This window comes from Mya arenaria, chromosome 4 (genome assembly GCF_026914265.1).
Source record: "Mya arenaria isolate MELC-2E11 chromosome 4, ASM2691426v1".
In the NCBI taxonomy this organism is placed as follows: Eukaryota; Metazoa; Mollusca; class Bivalvia; order Myida; family Myidae; genus Mya; species Mya arenaria.
Window position 1 is genome coordinate 21,629,511 of NC_069125.1, and position 20,256 is coordinate 21,649,766.

General features: G+C 34.5%; 1 protein-coding gene and 1 long non-coding RNA gene across 2 annotated transcripts in view; one reads left to right on the forward strand and one right to left on the reverse strand.

The window, feature by feature from the left end:
• Positions 1–5,219, reverse strand: part of LOC128230584 (serine beta-lactamase-like protein LACTB, mitochondrial) — a 121,836-nt gene extending 116,617 nt beyond the window's left edge. The window contains 1 exon segment of the mRNA XM_052943001.1: positions 5,197–5,219. The gene's annotated coding sequence lies outside the window, so the exon portion shown is untranslated.
• Positions 1–20,256, forward strand: part of LOC128230585 (uncharacterized) — a 319,871-nt gene that overhangs the window by 25,650 nt on the left and 273,965 nt on the right. The window lies entirely within an intron of this gene.

The window sequence follows — 20,256 nt, forward strand, 5'->3', positions numbered from 1 at the left end:
AAAAGGAGTTTGTCAAAGTGTTTGATGAAACTAATGACTTTATCAAATGTCGGTAATAAAATAAATGCGGGGCTCTTTAAGCGGCATAGACTGCCCTTTGTTTCATTTAAAATGGTGGTGTAAAAGAAAAGGTATCTTTGATTTAAGTGTTCATTTTAAGCAAAATGTTGCTTCCGACGTAGCATATATGACGTAATTCATCACATGGTATACACACACTGGTTTGACTATTGGTAATCGGTTCCACTCACGTTGCTGTTTATTAATAGAAGAAATGTTTTTTGACAATACCTGGTACCGTACTTGTAATTTTATTCTTGTACAAAAACTCATAATCCTTTACTCTACTTATGTTAGGTAAAGGATTGAAAATATCTAGTTAGTGTATTTTATGGAATTATTTTTACCACCTGTACAATACAATTTGGGAAAAAAAGTTGACATTGGGAAAAATACAAAATCAGGCTTAAATATCTAATTTAGATTTTAATGGCAAAATATATCATCGAAATTATAGTTCGGGATGAACAAGCCTGAATTATTACTCTATTGCTTGGCATATTTAGAATTAGAACAAGCCCAGATGACATAATTTTCACCAGTGCAGGGTTGTGGGCTTGTGCTAATTTGATATACTACATGTTTTAAAGATTTTTATGCATATATTATTTTGTTAATTTATAGTAAGTCTTGTCAAGATTTTTTATTCATTAATGTTATGAAATCTCCACTTATCAAATTTGGAAAACATAAAATATGGTGAAAAATGGACAAGTTTTCACTAGGGAAGAAGGCAGTAAGGCAGTAAATTTCACAAAAAAAACAACACTATTAATGTTGTTGTTGCTTTAGCCATATTGTTAATGATTACAACTGGACAAAATTGACAAGATGAAAGAAGAACAAGAGTGACACTCACAAAATACGCCCATCAATAATTTCTTGGATTCTAAATTCATCCTTAATCGTACCCAAGAGACAATCAGTGTGTACTTGGCAAAGCATTTATACCGGCAAACATTCTTGGTAAAGATTTTATAGCTACAAACATTTTCAGCAAGTTTGGTGAAGGTCAGATGAGAATTGTTCAAGTTAGAGAGTAGACAAAGCTTAAATGGCAAGGGCAGTAATCCTGAAGTGCTTCGGGGCATTTGGCTGATTATCATACTTGACCGATTTATTTTACCAACAAATATTTTCAGCAAGTTTGGTGAAGATCAGATGATAACTGTTCAAATTAGACAGTGGACAAAGCAAAAATGGCCAATTTTGACCAATTCAAGGGCCATAATCCTGAAGAGCTGGCTGGTTATAGAACTTTGCCAAGAATATATACCAACAAACATTTATTACTGCAAGTTTGGTGAAATTCGGATAAAAACTGTTCAAGTTTGAGAGTAGACAAAGCTAAAATGGCCAATTTTGATAAATTCAGGGGGCCATAACTCTGGAGTGCCTAAAGCGATTAGGCTGGTTATAGAACTTGACCTAGATATTTCACCAACAAACACTTTCATGAAGTTTGGTGGAAATTGAATGAGAAATGTTCAAGTTAGAGAGCGGACAAAGCTAAAATGGACAATTTTGACAAATTCAGGGGGCCATAACTCTGGAGTGCCTAAAGCGATTTGGCTGGTTATTGAACTTGACCGAGATATTTCACCAACAAACACTTTCATGACGTTTGGTGGAAATTGGATGAGAAATGATCAAGTTAGAGAGCGGACAAAGCTAAAATGGCCAATTTTGACAAATTCAGGGGGCCATAACTCTGGAGTGCCTAAAGCGATTTGGCTGGTTATCGAACTTGACCTAGATATTTCACCAACAAACACTTTCATGAAGTTTGGTGGAAATTGGATGAGAAATGTTCAAGTTAGAGAGCGGACAACATACCTAGGTAACGCCCATTCCCGGGGAAATTTTGCGGGGAAAAAGCAGACAAAGCTTTGAGGAGTAATGTCACTATGTGTGTGTGTGGGGGGGGGGGGGGGGGATACCTGTGCGTGATCAAAAATAACAAACAATTCTTATCATTTAAACCATCATGAAAACAAACGGCATTTAGACTTACCATACAGTTGTCTTCAATAAGTCCATAGCCCAAAATTTTATGATTGTCCATTTCAATCCATTTTTTATACGAATGTTCTCGTCTGAGGTCACCAGAGTAGGTCCTTCTTGATTTGACTGCTAAACCAGTTTAAGAAAATGTTCGTCTCCTACGTAGTAACCTCCCCTATTGTACAGTAGCAAATATAAAATCCATCACAAAATCTTCGCCTAACCTCGTAAATGTGATTTAAAAATATGTTAATATTTAATCAACGTGTTTAACGATCTAGCATTCATCTTTGAAACATTATTACAGTATCTTTATCCTCCATTCACAAACACGTGGACATGATAAGCAAAGTACATGCGTATATTTGATAAACGAACAAAAACATGCAAACAGGTAGCAGGATGAAACAATATGAACAATATCATTCCTAATGCTTAGAATGTATACTTGATCAAAGATAATGACATTCAAGACATGAGTTTTTAAACTATCATGAATTGCGTGAAGGGCTATACACTTTTGCAAAAAAAATACCCCTTGCAATAGTATTTGGATATATTTACTTCTTATTTATCAATGTAAAGCTATCATTCAGTTATGGCAGGTGTTCAATGTAACTGAGCACAATTTAAGAGTGTAAACGAATTTCGTCACTGCTTTTAGCTACAGCTCCTAAACCCTGACAATAAGTGAACTGAGAAAATGGCTCCTTTTCAAAGAATCATTTGAAATGGATAAATTCTGAAACAAAGAATGATTGTTGAGCTTATTTTTTACAAAGTATTAAGTCAATACACAATATTATAGAACATTTATAAATAATATCACTGACTTATAAATAAGTGTTTAACCTATAATAGGTTCGTGATAGTGCTAACATACATATATGTACCCTTTTCATATGGCAAGAAAAATAACATACCGTGAGTGATGGAAACGAAATAATAAAAAGAAGCCACTTTTGCATAGGATAAAAGATACACATCGAAAGGATTTTTTCTTTAAATTGGGGTGATCAAATTAAGTTTGTCACTAAGTCAACATAGTTTAATGTACCTACTGACAATATAAGATGGTGTTCTCTAACCTATTCAATTAACTGAAAGACACAAATTGAGCTCACCAGGAAATGAAAATTAGTAAGTTATTCTTTTTAAAATTATTTAATATTTTCGAGCATCTAGGACCACAAGGCTTCAGAAAAGGATAAATAATTCGCAAATCTGACGCAGTTGTATATAAGATCACTGTTTTAGATTGCACACAACGTCACAAGTGAAAACACCGATGTAATACTCGAAATCAGGTAACATCTTGCAATGTTATTTTCTTGAATAATCTACAATATTAAATTAATGAGCAATAATATCATGACATGTATATATCCCAACTTTATTTCTCCCCAGCAGATGTTATATGGTGGAAATCTCCAACTGGTGATTCCTCCAACTTCTGTGATCACCAACTTCTGTGATCTCCAATTGGTGGCTTTTATCAATAGAAATTGACTGTGGAATTCTCCAATTGGAATTTTCCCCAAATCGAGAGCCGTTTTTACAAAACCATAATTTTTGATTATTTATTAGATTTTAATTATGTTTATGAATCTAGTACTACAGACATACATAGAAATGTAATTTTCTGTTCCAAATTGTAATATTTGATTTTTTTCAAATTGCTGATTTTTTCCCCTGTTTCGGCTCATATGGAAAATATTCCAATTGGAGTTTGCCAAAGCCCCGCGGGAGACCTAAAATCCAATTGGTGGCCAAGGGGAGAAATCAATTTTGGAATTAAAATTTTCATATTTCTTAAAACTTTTTTTTTAATTTTACTTTAAATATTTCTTATTTAATGGGCAAACTTTCTATGTGTCGCTTTTGAAGTTGATATCTAAGATAATAAAAAATCTAAGTTTGCAAGTAAACCTGATTTGCAAACTTATACCGGATGCTGTTACAATTGGTTTCTGACGAATACATGTCAACGAAAGTGTAGCCAATGATTTGCTCCATTTGGTAGTTACAGCTACTGGTTGACGGTACATTTCTGAACAGGGCACAAATCCCAAACACCGGCTAAAACACGTGTTTGTTTACCGTGATTGATTATTCGATGATCTAGATCAATACAGAGGCTTGCCTTGGTCACACTTGCGAAGTTTCATCTTGTTTTGTTAAGTATTTTTCTAAAAAATGCCATTTAATGTTTATACGCTTAAAGATCAAAACAAAGCACATGGGGGAATGACGTCAGAGGGCGCACGCGCATCTTTAGGTTTTGCAGTTATGTTGACCTACATTCAAGATATTTATAAATAGAAGTCACGGTTTACATTTGAAGGGAATGTTTTGAAAAAAAACTCGGAAACAATAAATCACTTTGCAGCTAAGTGTTTATTTAATATAGCATACTTTTTAATTATAATTGTATGGCCATGTATTTTCGATTTTCAAGTGTTCGGTATTTGTGCCCTCCATAGCATAATTTGAAGGGTGATTTACTGTCCATAAAATGAAAGATTTTCGACATAAAATTGACGAGATCGTGAATCTGTACTTTGACAGCTGTTTTCACATGAACCAAAGATGTTTCATACGAAAGTTTAACTTACTACAACATAAACTCTCCAAGATAATTGTAAAAAACATCAAAAAGTGTTCGGATTTGTGACCTTAGCCAGTACACCATTTCCGAAACACATCCTAGACGGTATAATAATTGAAGCATATGTGGATCTTTTCAGAACAAGTATTTAGGGCATAGAAAAGTCGTATCAAAAATACTTCTTGCAATAAAAAATGAATTCACTTACCTGATATGTTTGTACCGGTAATTGGTACATCCAGGATACAGTTTAAGAAATGGCAAAACACAAACTAAGGGATGTAACTATCTTTGTGTCGGGAAAGAGAGACGCATTTAGTCTGGAGTTCCTTCCCCTAACACTATCGTTATCGGTATGAAATATCAGTAAACAGGGAACCAGACTAAGACGCATTCAGATCCCCATGAACACTTAAAGGGTGTAAAATGTGAACAAAATGCTTGATTCAGTCTGGGACCAATAACAAATTGTATTCTACTCCCAGACAATTAAGATAACATATACATTTTATCGTTAAAGTTACCTTCATTTATGCCTATGCCACGACTATGTCTTTTTCTGCATCCATTAATTAGAGGTTAATACAGGAAGAGTATAAAATCAGGCCCTATAAGGTCTCTACAGAGGCATAGGTAAGAAAAACACGGCCCTAAGGTCTAACTTTTTTAACTCTTTACCAGTTTCATAAAGTTTGGTAGGCCTATCGTTGTTTTGCAAGTTTAAAGCTTTTAGGGTTTTTTTTTGCTTTTTAAAGTTTACCTGCAACCAGTTGTGCATTCTCAATCTCATTTCGCTCTCGCTTGACTACGATGAGTTAACTCACTCTCAAATTAAATTTACTTTTTATTATTTAGTTTTTGAGAGTGAGCCAAAAAGGCAAACAACATTTTGTTGTCACTTTTATGTTCCAATTTTAATTGATCACTTCGAAAATTCCAATAAACATGAACACTTAGCAAGTAGAATGACTGTTTGTACTTTATAAATAAACCAATACCTCGTATTAATGATGTCAACATGTATGAACAGTTGCTGTTTTTCAAGTAAATTCAGTTTAGCCGCTGTTGTTGTTGTCATTGTTGAGTTTATGAATGTCTGCCCGCGCCCTATAATGGCTGCATTATGGCTTGACCCCGTCACATCCCCTAGTGTGACTTAAACAGAATTTCGAAAGCCAAAGGGGGAGTTTTACTCCCATCGGTTGACGGGATATTCGCCAAAGGAGTAATTTTGTACCCACAGTGCCGCGAAACCTGCGATTTCTATTTTCCAAGCTCATGCAGATTGCACGCTGCAAATTCGCTGTCGATTTTTCCACCTTTCCTCCCCGCCTCCTCTCTGCCTGTACAATTTGCTTTGTGATTATGTACATTAATTATATTGGACTTTCTTATACGTCCAACTTTATGGGACTTTTACCCATTACTTACACTATTATGTAATCATTATTATACAAGTTATGCGGACTGGGTTGCAAATGCACTAGTCCTTTTCAAAATAAATTCCGGCAGATGCAATATGCATCAGCCATTTTCAATCCAATTGGGTGTTAGTATTTACTGTCCCATAAATAAACTTTGGATGTGAGAGCGCAAGTATAAATGTTTTGTCACCATAATGTAGATTGAAAATCATTGAAATAATTTATAGCTACTAAAAGAGATCCAAATTATACGCAAGATACAAGATGCATGAATCTTTATTTAAAGTCGGGTATGTGTTTACACGAAATATGAGCTCAATAAGCTATTTTCCGACATGAATATCAAACAAACATAACATATCAAAGAACAATAACAATAAGCTTGTGACCTGGAAATAAAAGTATATATGTTAATATTGACACATATTGGAGCATGCTTACAAATACAAATACATGTAGACTAAGTATGAAAGCATCGAGAACAATGATAACACCAACAAGTTTTCCCGGCTGTACGGCCAGTCCACACGCGCACGGTTCCACTAGCTGATATACCACTGTAAAATTGTTCGTTGTTTCAACAGACCCTATTTCTTATAGGACCTTTTGTTTTGTGTGGTATTAAATTTTGTTTAGGTATTTTATTCCCGACAGGTATGTAAACACTGCTTCCCTTACCTTCTCTGTAATATCAGGTTCGGGAAACAGCAGATGATACCTGTCGATGAATGGCATATTTAGTTTCAGAAGTTCTATTTTCAGGTTATCTCGTTGTTCCTTATATGATGGGCATTTCAAGAAAATGTGATGGAATGTTTCTTTGTCTCCGCATTGGTTACAGTAGTCAGTATTTGTATAATTCTCAGCAGTTAGCATACTGGTTCCTAAACGAAGTCGTGTGTAGACTTTATCTTTTAGTGTATTTGTACTATATGTTTTGATTGTGGTGTTAATTTCCCCATATTCAAAATTGTGCTCAAGTTTATATACTTCAAAGTCTCTTACAAATTTGTTTTTTTGTTAGTTTCTTTATCCAGCTGTATGCTTCAGGGACGCTTAATTTGATGTTTGTTGGTGAACCTTGCCTTGATGCTTGTTTTGCAATTTTATCAGCAATTTCATTTCCTAAGATGTCTATGTGGCCAGGAATCCAGACAAATGATTTTGACACTCCTAGATTATGAAGCACTGTAGCATTATTAAGTATTTGCTGCAAAATTTCTGGCCGTGACCTGGAAAAGCATGATTTCATTGACATGAGGGCACTTAATGAGTCTGATAGTATTGTTACAGTGCTGTGTATATTTTTGGTTCTACTTGCTGACGGAGCATTTTAAGTGCAAAGTCTATTGCCGCAAGTTCACAAGAGTAGATAGATAGTCGAATTTTAACCCACAATCAAAAAGGGGGTTGTTATCTTGAGAAAAGCCTACTACCCCGGCCCCGGCCAGATGGAGAGTAGGGTCTTTGCTTCCAGCCGTGAAAACATGCCATGAGTTGTTGTATTTGCTATATATTATACCTCACATAAATTAGTCCCTCCATATAAACTCGATCGGTCCGTATATCACTGTATTTTGATGATAATCTATTTTTATGACGTCAGCGGTCCATATTATTTTTTTTGCCGGTCCGGACCTCGCAAAAAATGTAATATGGACCGCTGACGTCATACAATTGGTAAGTGCGGCTTGCTATTTTCAAGACGGCGAAAACTTGTCGCAAGTTAACATTATAAGCTTTGTTCAATAAAACACATTTAAATCGCTTTAACAGTATTGAATTGTAATGAAAAGTGTTCGGTATAATATAAGAAATATAACACACCACTTCGGGCCATATGGCATAACAAGGACCGGCCAGTTAGCCACCGAAGGTATAAATGGACCGAGGCGTTAGCACCCTTAGAGGTGTGTTATATTTCTTAATTATATGATTATTTACTATTTGACGGTTAATGTTAAGGTCCTCTTTCTTGTCTATAACTTTTGTTAAGGATAAGTCTATATTGAGTTCTCGTTTATTGATTAGGTTTAAGAAATGAGGTTGGGCTATTTTATCTTTTGTGAGAGAGCAGGCTTCCACTAGTGGTTGTACTACCTGGCTGTATGGCATTTTAAAGTGTTTTAGTTTGTTGGCTTTGTGTTCAAAGATAGGATCAATGCTACATGTGTTATTGATTGGTAGGTAATTTCCTTGACGTGAAGATCTTACCCAATATTTTAACATATTTATTTCTCTTTGGTAGTTCAGAGGGTGTTCACCACATTCTGCTTGCAGTGCTTTTGTACGCGTACTTCGATAAGCGCCTGTTATTATCATTAAAGCTTTATTTTGTATAATTTGTAGTTTTTTAATTTGTCATCTGTAGCAGAGTTATAAACTATACTTCCATAGTCTAGTTTTGATTTGATAAGAGATTGATAGATTGTAAAAAGACACTTTTTATCTGTACTTCATTCCTTTCTTTTGATAGTTCTAAGAAAGTTAAGGTCCTTTTCACATCGGGCAACGAATGAGTTTATGTGGAAGTCCCATTTCAGGTATTTATCGAATGTTAGTCCTAAGAAAGTAGCCTTTTCGTTGTAAGTTAATGTTTGATTACATAGTTTTAGCTGTGGGAAGCTTTGAGCGCATTTTGGTGGTTTTACTCTCTGTTTGTGTACTAAGAGTACCTGCGTTTTACTGGGGTTTATTTTAAATCCGAGGTTTTCACTCCATATCTCAATGTTATTAAGAGTATGTTGGATGATTTTAACTGCTATTTCAGGTTTTTTAGAAACTGTCCATATCGCCCCATCATCTACAAACTGAGATAGGTCACTTTGGTAGGCAGGGTTTTGGATTTCTGAGTTGCTTTTTTCAATGGTGTCTCTCAATGTATTCATGAAAAGTGAGAATATGATTGGTGATAAGACACCTCCCTGTGGACAGCCATTTACTGTTTCTATGGTTTCTGGGTACTCCCCTTTTACTAATAATTTTATTTTCCTGGATTTAATGAATGCATTTATCCAAGTGAGCATTTTGCCTCTTATTCCTATTTTATGTAGGTATGTTAGAGCTCCTTGACCCCATAGTTTGTCAAATGCTGAGCTTAGGTCCAAAAATACTGCTACTAGGTATTTGTTGTCAAGTTGTGCTCTTTTACAATCATGTTCTAGTCTGACTACATTGTCTTCACACGAATGATTGGCTCTGCAACCTGATTGAAATTTTGATATCAGTTTATTTGTTTCAATAATGTCACATAACCTAGGTTTAATCATTTTTTTTGCATTAATTTAGTGAAAGTTGATGTAATTGAGATTGGTCGGTATGATGCGGGATCATATTTAGGTTTATTTGGTTTCAGGATAGGGATGATTACGGTCTCACTCCATGACTCTGGTGTTGAACCTGATTTCCAGGATTGGTTAAAGAGGCATAAAAGTGTTTGTTTTGCCGGTGTTGGTAATTGTTTTAGAATTTCATAATGTATCCCATCTTCACCAGGTGCGCCACTTTTACAATTAGCTATAGTGCCCTGTTGAGTTCAATCATACTGAAATCTGCATTATACTCAATATCTTCCCTGAGGGGTTCTGCGTTGATTACCTCATTTATAATATTATTGGTCCTATTTTTTATATCAATGAAGTGTTGAGTACATTCTTTATTGCTACTGATATTTTCGTAATGTTTCACTAAGATGTCTGCCTTATCTTTTGGATCATGTATTACCTTGTCGCCTATTTTAAATGGTGGTTCATCGGGCAATGGAGTTCCTTTTACTTTCCTTACAAAGTCCCAAAGTTTTTTAGAGTTTGTTTTGTGAGTTATTTTTGAGCAGAAATTTTGCCATCCTTGCTTTTTTGCATTTTGTATTGTTTCTTTTGCTTTTAGTCTGGCCAAATTGCCAGTTTTCATGTTTAATAGAAGTTGGGTCTTTTTTATAAATTGTCCTACATTTTTCTCTTAATCTTATAACATTGTCACATGTACTGTTCCACCATGGCACTATTTTCTTTACTTTTTTATTTTTAGATTTGGATTTCGGTATGGTTTTATCGAGAATTTTCGTTAGTTTCTCATAAAAATGATTGAAGTTATGTTGTATATCATTTTCAGTTATATCATAGTTTAGTTCGGTATGACAAAGTTGTTGAAATTTATTCCATGATTCAGTTGAGACTTTTTCTGTTTTCCATTTTTTGTAATATTTATTGTTGTTTTATTTGTTGAATATTTAATTGACGTTAGTAATGGTAGATGGTCACTACCAAAAGTGTTATTTATTACATAGAATTCACTAGAGGAGTGAAGATGTGATGAGATGAGTGACAAGTCAATAGCACTGTCTGCTTCGTTTTATTTTTCGGATACTCTCGTTATTTGTCCATCATTTAAGAAATTTATATTATTGTCATTTATGAATGTGAGCAAGTCATCGGCCTCGCCGTCATACCGGAAGTCTCCTGCGGGGTTCCAGCAAATGTGCTTTAAGTTAAAGTCTCCTACAATTAAGGTGTTGTGTCCTAAGTTTTTAAATATGTGTTTATAAGTATTTATGTTATTAAATTCAGTTTTAGGAACATATACATTATATATTCAAAATTGTGATGTGGTCTTTTTTACCGTATATCTGGACAGAGCAGACTTTTATGTCTGATTTGTGAGTAATTATGTTCCCTGTAAAAGGGAGACCCAATCTTACATAAATGCATACTTCACCTCCTTTACTACATTTATCAGACTTCCTAATTTTGTTAATTGGTTGTTGATAACCCTTCAGTTTAAACGTGTTGTCCTTTTCTGTATAATGCGTTTCCTGTAAACAAATAACATCTATTTGGTGTTTTGAATGATTAAAATAATGTTGTAGTTCGTTAATTTTATGTGAGTTGTCTGCTTTCATACCCCGAACATTCCATGATAAGACGGCGAGACCATTGTTTGTATCAATATTGTTAGTATTATTTAGTGTCGCCGCCATATTGATTTTTTTATTTTATCTTAATGATTGTTTTTATCTCTTTTTATGAGCCTACACATGTCGGAAGGGGCGGGACGCCGGACCTCGATTTAAAGCCCTTGGAGGGCCATACCAAAAGAAGGGAGGAGGTGCACACATTCCGAAGGGACCCGCCATGTGAAACTGGGGGCGCCTTCGGAATGGTGGCCCGGTCCTCTGCAATTGCCAAAAATTAGGCGGCGACGCCATTAAGGGCCTGAAATTTGTCTGGATAGGCCTGGTGATTACTGGCCTTGCCTTAGAGGGGACCTGTTTTGTACACTTTTCAATATGTTGCCCACTCTTTCTTGGTTGTGCAGAGCTCAACTGTACATTAGTTTTAGTTGTGGTTTGCGTTAGGGATTGCTTTTTCTTTTCCACATTTTTCTGGGTGATTTTATGTTGATTTAAATTGGATTCTGCTATGAGTTTTTCAGTGAAAAATTGTTCAATTTCAGCTTCTTTTTTTACCTACGAGAAGTGAAGCAAGAGACTTTATCTGGTTTTCTGTTACACGAAGTGTTTTCGGCATGTCCGGTTTAATGCCATCCATCTTACATTTGTTTTGGTATCTGAAATTCATTTGTTATTATTGCAATGTGTTTTTCTAGTTTTTCGGTTTACAGCACTGTGTTTTCCTTGACAGTTTGCGCATTTCTTTAAGTTCTTTGTTAGACATTGGCTGTGTGTGTGATTACCAGCACAATGAGGGCATTTTGTGTTATTTGTACAAATTCCTTTAAAATGACCGAATTCTTGGCAGTAAAGGCACCTAGTTTCTTTCTTTAATATTGGTTTAACAGGATTGCCATTGACATTGAGAGGCAGGTCTTTGCTTGCGAAAGTTACTGCGATTGCTTGTTTATTATTAGTTAACTGAATGTTGGCAACATTATTCCTTTTTTCAAGTGAGGCCTTAATTTCATTGAACGTTTTGTTGGCAGGGATTTCTTTGATACCTTTAAACTTTGGTTTGGTCTTCGGATATCTTAAAGTCAAATGACTGAAAAGAGAAGTTTTTTTGCTTTACTTATGAGATCTTGTCTAATTTTAAGAGTGATTCCATTCTTACTTTTATTTACGGGCCGACACAAGCCATGTCCTATGAAGGTTACAAATTTCTTTGTTATTTCGGCCGCTTTACCTACTGGGAAGGCAGTCCCCACCGTCATTAGGGTGATTGTCACCCAAGCCAAACAAGTCGCCGGAGCTGGTCTTGGAGAGACCTCTGCCGGGGTAAAGGTCTTGGTGTGGACCTGAACCGGGGTAGAGGTCTCTTAGAGGTCTAAGACAGTATTATGGCATGATAAATGTACCAAACCAGTTGTTATATGTTATGTTATGTTAGCCTTGGCATGATTCTTTTTAGCAATAAATAATCGAATGAGTTGTTATGCTATAAATTCTTATATCCAACTATTTTTTAATTCAGCAGGCTTTTTGTAAGTTTTGGTTGTTAGTGAAAGTGTGATCACTTTTATTGACTTAGCTTTTTCTGGAGACCAGGAAAACTGCTACTAGGGATGATCCACTCACTTTTAACACGATCACAAAACACACAGATATAAGAAAAAAGCAGAGCGTAAACATCAAGTATCTAATAAAGTCTAAGACTGAATGATTCCAAGAATTATATATATATCTAGAGTTATATCTAATCACTTAAATTTGAATAGCTCCCGGGAACTTTGTACGGATTACGGAGTCTTAGATTCTATATATTTTTTTACTAATTCACATAACTTTACCAATAATAGACAATATGATAAATCATTAAATCCGATAATTCGTGTGTTAAATGAAGTTTAGCCGCTTCCTTTGTTTTGATTTTTGAATGTCGACGCAGAATAAAAAACGCTGCCCTAACGGTCCACACTGGTTATCAAACACTAGCATTTTCCTAAAATGCGTTCGCATTTGCCTCCTTTTAGGATTTTAATAATAAATATGTTGAAGCAGATCAATAAAATTTGAATTATTTAGCCAAGTCAATATTTTGCAGTCGCCAAAATTGATTTTAAGGCGAAAATTGAACGTGCGAACGTTCTTCGGACCGCAAAATAATAATCGAAAATCGCGGAAATCTACTCGACTACTCGACTTTAGAGGTCTCGGGCCGTTACAAGTCACTCGGGCCAATTATCACGTAACGACCGGGCTACGCCGTGTATTTACCTCTAATTAATTTTAATTAAACACAATGTTAAAATCACGGTTGCATAGGGATATAGTTTTAGAATTAACCTCATTTTTATTTTATTTTATCGCATACATTATTAAACTTTTCATAATGTATGTACATAGGTTGATGAAATGAAACATTAACACTACATTATTGGAATCGTTAACTACATGAACGTGACTAAAAATAAACAAATATTTCTAAAACTATTAATTGTACAAGTATGACACCAACTATTCATACAACTAAGTAGTTATGTACATGAGTATATTTTTAGATTAAAAGAACCGTCCCCACAATAATGTCTTTCGATATAATGCACGTATAAACAACATATTTGCTTAATGCACGGGGGAATTATGCTCAATTTAATAAAAAAATGTATTTACATACATATATTGAAGATTATAATTTAGAACTTGATATTTAAGAATTAATAATATTGGATCACATGCAGAAGACTTGGTTTATTGAACTCATTGTTTTGTTTTCCTCGTTGTAGTGTGCGTGTTCTATGTTCACTAATGTGATTTAATAAATAAGAAACACAAGTGTGCTCTAACTATTTATTACGAACTACACTACGCAATGTACACCAACAAATTGACCAGGAATACTCAGCATGCAAAGAGATAAAGATATAAAGTATAGTCTGTTTCTAGAATCTTCAACACTCATGACCCCCAAAAATGTGATTATTTAAGTTAATTTAGTTATGACAAGCAATTTTATATACCGGAGGGCTTTTCTTTACGTTTGTGGACAAGAGCAAAATTATTCCGCCAATTGATAATTTAAACAATATAACATACAAGACTAATTTTGATGCAAAGCATCAAAGAGGATGCAAATGTTTTTGAAACATGACCAAAAGGAAGCAGATGCAGTTCCCTAGTAAACCAATATTTATGCGAAAAGCTACCAAGTTTGAGGTACCAGGACACAAGCATTATTCAGTCATAGAACGAAATGGAATTTTCAGCTCAATGTCACCACGACCTTTATCTTTGATTAAATGTCGTCAATTAATTTAGGGTGCTGGACATGTTTGAGGTACCTCTACCAAGTTCGAGGTCTCTGGGTCTAAGCGTTTTTCGATTATTCATAGGAAACACCCTTATAGAATGAATGCCTTTTTGTGAACAACTCGCGAACAATTTGTGACTGTATTGTGAACACCAGTATTCGCAGGTATCATTCACAGAATGTTCGCAGCTTATGCAAATAAACAGCGTACACCTAGGACTGCTATTCGCAATAAGTTCACAATAAAATAATTGTTCGCAGAATATTTACGGTTATAACTTTAAAAATGTTAAAGTTTACATAATGTTCACAATTAGAACATATAAAATGGTCAGTTTATCAAAGGAAAGGGTTTCAATTCGCAGAATGTTCACATTTAAGTCGCAGAATGTTCACATAAAGAACTTTGTTACTGACTCGGAATAAAATTTGTGGAAAACACTCTTAATTTTGCCTGTTTACTATCTTTTCACAATTGTGACTTGTAAAATTCCACTTATCCGTCCAACAAAGATTAACAAATTAAGTTAATCAGTATATGGATTCCACTTTAAATGAGTTTATATACTGATCGAGGGTGTTTATTTATCCTAGGTTAAAAAGTAAACATACATGTACCTATTGATGATGATCTTCAGACAGGATTTGAAGAATATCAAATGTTTACTTTAGTTCTAAAGCATGTTAACAATTCAGAATCCAATCAAATATTCAACAATGTGTCAAAAGCATATATATAACATGTATATAATACATTATTTTATTCAACGAGTTCAGGAAATATGGCTTACTAACATATTTCCTCATGGACGAATTGAAATACAATTGTGTATTATATGTGACGACGCCTGTAGAAAGGGGGAGTACAAAGTCGGCAATTTCAATATCGAGAGAAACGTGTTAAAAGTTTTGTTAATTTATTTTACTGACTTAAATTGTCACCATTTCTTTGTTAGATTTATTGAATTAACGTAAAACAGATGATCAAATCGCATCCATAAAATATCCATATTCTCCGACAACGATGTTACCGATAGCGACGAGATATAATAACAACCTAGTTATCTCCCTTCAACATATTAAGTGTTGACAGTGAGTTTCCATAGGTCACAGTATTGTTCATAAAGATCAATAGCATTTTGAAGATCATCAGCTGATTCAGATATGATGACATTGTCATCAGCATACAAAAGTACAAATAATTTCCGATAGGCGACCAAATTATTATCTAATGGGTGAGTATTACTACTGACACCGTGCAAAACTATTACTATTTCGAAAATATTCATGCAGATCATCTAAATTATAAGAAAACAATAATGACGATAAATTCTCGCCCTGGCGTACGCCAATGGAGCCCGGAAAGTTGGTTGAATGATTTCCATTAACAGACACACACGATTTTGCATGATTATACATCGATTTGACAACATCCCAAAACAGGCCGTTGATATTGTATGACATAAGCTTGGACCATAGTGAAGATATATTTATAGTATCAAATGCACCTTTGAGGTCTATAAAAGCACAGAATAATTTTTTGTTATCCTTTTGTAACAATTCAATTTTACAATTTAACACAAACATGTTATCAACAGTAGAATAACCCTGTCTTAAGTGTGTCTGGTATTGATTAATTAGATCGTATTTGTCACCGAATTTCTTCAAAGGATAGTTTTTCTTTCGGCTGCAGGACATCACACAATACAATATATTTAATGTTGAAAAACAAATAACATGTTTATAGCAAACATACAAACATATAGTAAGGGTTGTTATTTCAATCAATTAAAACATGCCAATCATTAATTATAAAATTTTCGACGATGAGGGTGTGATAATCCAATCAGGGGACACGTGTTTCAATCATCATCAATTAGGGACATCAGGCTACTAGACAATACAATACAATAGTTGTTTATTTCGCATAAAAAAACTTACAAAGTTTATAGCGATAACAAACAGGATGGTAGTAAAAGTATAACATTATCAGAGGATAACGAAGTGTGGTATTAACATTTAGCATGTGTAGGATACAATGCATTTTAGAAAGTAAAATAAGTTTTGTACAAAATAATCCAAGTCAAGTTCTTCTTTTCATTGCAAAATATATATATTTCGAAATACCGATTAATGCCGGTCTTGATATTAAAGAAATTAATTTTTCAAATTTGTACAATAATAAGACTTAAAATATTTCAAACGTAAATCTCTATATGCTGGACATACTAATAAAAAAATGATACTCTGATTCTATAACTTGCATATTACAATACACACACAATCTTTGTTCTTCAGGGGTATTATTGTATCTCCCTGTTTCAATGGCTAAATTATGAGCAGACACCCTGAATTCGTTAAGGCGATTCTATATTTCAAAATATTAATGTTATCAAAGTATGGTTCTAATATAAACTCGTGTTTATGCAAACAATACGACCTTAATTTTCGAGAATTGTTGACATCTGAGTTGGTAATACATGTCTAATAATCTTTGTTTTATGACAAGAAAAAGGAATATCAGTATCAAATCTGTTCATCCATATATATTCTAATCCAAGTTCTTGTAACGTTTTTTTTCTAATTTGATGTGCACAGTTTGTGCCATTGTAAGTAATATTTTGATTTGCATCATATTCAAGCACAATATAAACCTTTCTCAAGATGCTATTTTCGCTGCATTTCAATATCTAAATCCAATATTTAATCATTCTAATTTTTCTAAAAACAATCAGTGGTAATCTTCCTAATTCCCCATATAGTGCGGAAAGATTAGTCGATTTTTTTACACAAAGAATTCGTCTCAAAAATTTAGTATGTATAAGTTCAAGATCCTTGCACTCATGTTCCGAATATCTCACTACCAAAATGTAGGATAGATGATACAAGTGTATCAAACAGTTTTATTTTTTGTAAAACGGGCATTTCAACCTTGTTAAAAATTGAAAACAATTTGTTCAAAGCAAAAGAACCATGGTGAGCTACAGCTTTTTGGCTTCTAAACCAGGAGCCATTTTTGAAAAGGTAGATTCCCAAATATTTAAACGAATTAACTACCTCTAGCTTTGTGCCATATAGATAGAAAACCTTCACTGTTTTGCGTCCCTTTTCAAAATTCATTACCTTGGTTTAAGACGTATTAATTTTTAATTTACAAATATTGCATAATAATTCTATATCATTTAGCAAAAGCTGTAAAGATGATGAAGATTTTGCTAAAACAACTTGATCATCAGCATATAACAGTAGAAAAAGTTTGTATTCACCTATAGAGAAGATGTTGTCTATATTAGAATAAATATTGTCTATTAAATCGTTCACGAACATCATAAATAACAACGGGTCCCCTTGTTTCAGGCCTATATGCGAGTCGAAGAACTGAGAGTATTGTCCTTTAAGTCGTACACATGACCGTATAGATGAATACATAGATTTTAGGGCTTTGACCATTTTACAATGAATGTTCTGTGATAGTAACTTATGCCAAAGGAAATGTCTATCAATTTTGTCAAAACAACGCTCGTAATCGATAAACACACATTATAATTTTTCTCCGTGATTAAGCACCTTATTTATTATTGCATTTAGAATAAATATGCAAGTTATAATAGATTTATTCTTTTGAAAGCCAAATTGTCCAGCACAAATTGTATCGTACTCCTCCGTCCATTTAGTAAGTCGATTTAGTAGTATTTGTGAGTAAATTTTACTTAATATATTTATTAAGGTTATACCTCTATAGTTTTGGGCTAATTTTGGGTCTCCCTTTTTAAATATTGGTGTAATAATTCCCTCTCCCCATGACAAAGGGTAGTTTCCTGAGTTATAAACCTTATTATATATGCTTAAAAGAATCGATGAAATGATGTCAAATGAAGCTTTAAATATTTCTGCAGGTAAATTGTCCAAACCGGGGGCTTTATTATTATTTTGTGACAATACAGCAATTCGTAGCTCTTCTTGCGATATATCGTTATTAAAATATTCTTTGTAGTTTGTATTTCCATCAAAGTTATTTGAATCGTCAGTCGGATTGTCATCGTCTATATTCTGCCCAAATAAATCTTTAAAATGAGTAAAATCATCGTCGATATTTAGTTCGTCTGAACATGTATTGCCTTTAGGGAATAATTGTTTAATATTTTTCCAGAATTTCTTTGGAGCAGATTCCGCCATCCTATATAGTCGTTTTGTTTTATTTTTTACTTTATTTTACATTGACCTAGCGCGTGTGAAGTTATTGCGATTAACATCAGTTTTATTTTGAACAAAAACACTCTTGCTATACGCATACTTCAGATCTGAATGTGTGAACAACAAAACAGATTGAAGTTATATCATAATCAACAGAGACCGCATAACGAAAGCACCGTTATTTTCTTGATTATTTATATTGATGCGCATGCGTGGCAATGGCTGCAGTTTATTTTGCACAGGAATTAAAATAATGTTTAATGTTATAAATAAGGGATAAATAACGGATATATGTGTTGAATCTTAGTTTAATGAAGTTGTGAAGTCATAGCTGATAGTTTGGACTTAAACGGTGTACATTTCGCCCATGGGTGGGGCCAGAAAACGCAAGGAGAGTAAAGGGTCACTGCAGAACAAAGAGTCGGAGAAAAGGCGCGTAAACAAAACGACACCAAAACAAATGGCACAGGCTACCCCGACAGTGCAAATGCAGAACCAAGGTTCTTATCAACAAGGTATGAACATGCAAATGAAAAATTATAATCAAAATGGACAATGTTTTACCCCAGAACCAATGTTTAGTCAAAATCAAAACCAAAATCAAGGACATTTTTCTTCACCTGGATTACCTTTTTCACCTGTGGCAAATCAGGCATCACCAACCATGCATCAGTACACTCAATTGGGCCATATTGGATCAACGCGATCAACTGGATTAGCGAACAATGATCAGTTTTCAAAAGCTGGATATTTCAAAAGCTGGATAGTATTGACAGTAAATTGACCCAGTTGGACACTATCCAAATAACGGTGAACAAAATCACAACACGACTAGACAAAATTGATCAAAGGGTCGGCGGCCTTGAAACGAAAATTTAAGATATTGAAGAAAGCCGAAACTATGACATTAGATGAAATAAGGGAAAAACAAAAAGAACTAGTAGCGTTGAAGTCAAAATTAGACTCACTAGAAGCAACGCACAAGAGAGCGGATGCAGATATAAAAAAGAAGTCATTGATCTGATAGGGAGAAGCATGCGGCACAACCTACTGTTTTTCGGGATTTCGGAGAACACGGACCCGAATAACAGGGAGAGTGACGCAGAATGCGCGGAAAAGGTTTTAGAGCTTATTGAGACAAAGTTGGAAATTGCAGACGCCAAACAGTCAATAAAGCTACACCGTGCACATCGGATAGGAAGATACAATAACACGAAAACAAGGCCAATTGTAGCCAAATTCGTGTACTTTTCGGACCGGGAAAAAGTCAGACTCAATGGTAACAAACTTTCCAGGCCCTTTGGTGTTAGCCAGTAGTATCCACCGGAAGTGATGGAGGCCCGAAAGCTGCTCGTCCCTATTATGCTCGACGCGCGCCGTCAGGGTAAAGAAGCCTACATCAGCGGGAGCAGATTATTTATAAACGGTCAACTTTATCGGGATGCAGAAACCGGGACCTGAAACGCAAACCGCTAGGACGGAGGCGAGGGTGTCATACGGTGTGTGACTTGGAATGTTGAGGGATTTACGCAGCTAAAACGGGAAAATACTGATTTTTCAAATATTTTAAGCAATTATGATTTAATATTTTTAAGTGAAACCTGGACTAACAAACATTTTACAATTGATTTGAAAGGTTTTAAGCTGTTTTATTCATTTAGAAATTTTCAAAATAGAAGAGCAAAACGAAATAGTGGGGGAATTGCGGTATATGTTCGTAAACCTATATGGAAAGGAGTTAAAATGATAAAAAATGATTTAGACT